This window comes from Bombina bombina, chromosome 7 (genome assembly GCF_027579735.1).
Source record: "Bombina bombina isolate aBomBom1 chromosome 7, aBomBom1.pri, whole genome shotgun sequence".
NCBI lineage: Eukaryota > Metazoa > Chordata > Amphibia > Anura > Bombinatoridae > Bombina > Bombina bombina.
The window spans coordinates 52,764,452-52,765,464 of NC_069505.1; the positions used below are offsets into that span (position 1 = coordinate 52,764,452).

The 1,013-nt window shown below is 28.9% G+C and overlaps 2 non-coding genes across 2 annotated transcripts in view; one reads left to right on the forward strand and one right to left on the reverse strand.

Moving 5' to 3' along the window:
- Positions 1 to 51, forward strand: part of TRNAS-UGA (transfer RNA serine (anticodon UGA)) — an 82-nt gene extending 31 nt beyond the window's left edge. The window contains exon 1 of the tRNA in view: positions 1 to 51. This exon is cut by the window's left edge and continues 31 nt beyond it. This is a non-coding gene — a tRNA (tRNA-Ser).
- Positions 52 to 253: 202 nt separating this feature from the next.
- Positions 254 to 327, reverse strand: TRNAT-AGU (transfer RNA threonine (anticodon AGU)). The gene has a single exon. It is a non-coding gene; the product is annotated as a tRNA-Thr (tRNA).
- Positions 328 to 1,013: the final 686 nt, after the last annotated feature.

Sequence of the window (1,013 nt, forward strand, 5' to 3'; positions counted from 1 at the left end):
CTTGAAATCCATTGGGGTTTCCCCGCGCAGGTTCGAATCCTGCCGACTACGATAGATTTTTTTTTTTTTTTTTCAACAGCCATCTGGATTATGTAAACCTTGTATTAGATTAGTTATAATTGTGATTTAATAGAAAACAATAATTAAAAATACACTGGTTAATTTTTGACGTAGTTGCACATTCAATTACTTAAGATATTTATTTGCAGAAACGATTTTCCACATTAAAAAAAAAAAAAAAAAAAAAAATGGAAGGCACTGCTGAGATTCGAACTCAGGATCTCCTGTTTACTAGACAGGCGCTTTAACCAACTAAGCCACAGCGCCAACCGATTGGGTATTGCAGATATTGATCTTTTTATATATTCATGTCTAAATTAGTCAGTTTAATCCTTTTTAATTTTAATTACTTTAGTTCTTTTTTTTTTTTTTTTTACTTTTATTGGGGGTGGGGCACTCATTCATTAATTCATTCATTCATTCATTCATTCATTCATTCATTCATTCATTCATTATAATTAATTAATTCATTAATTAATTCATTAATTCATTAAAACAAAAAATATGTTCTCTATTCTTTCAGTATAGAAATAATCATTTTAAAAAAAAAAAAAGAAAAGAAAAAACAAGGCTACCTGTGTGTTTTCCACCAGTGAACATTATTAATAGCCAAAGTGCAAATGTTTAGTGGAATGGTGATATTTTTGGGGGTAAAAAAAGGTTAATGGGGGGGGGGGGGGGAGATTATGTTTTTATATGGTTTTATTTTTTTCCATGTTTATTATATGACAATTTTGATATTAGAATATTTTCATTATGAGATTTTAATTAGGATTTCTAACCATATTCTAGGTCTACACTTATATTAGAAGGGTACTACAAGAATAGCTATTAGATATTTCAATAATGTAAATTAAACACATACAGCATTGCCTCTAAAATGAGGATTAAAACTGCCAAAGTAAGACAGTTACATTTGAAAACAGTGTTTGCAACCCATTTGGTTCAATAAC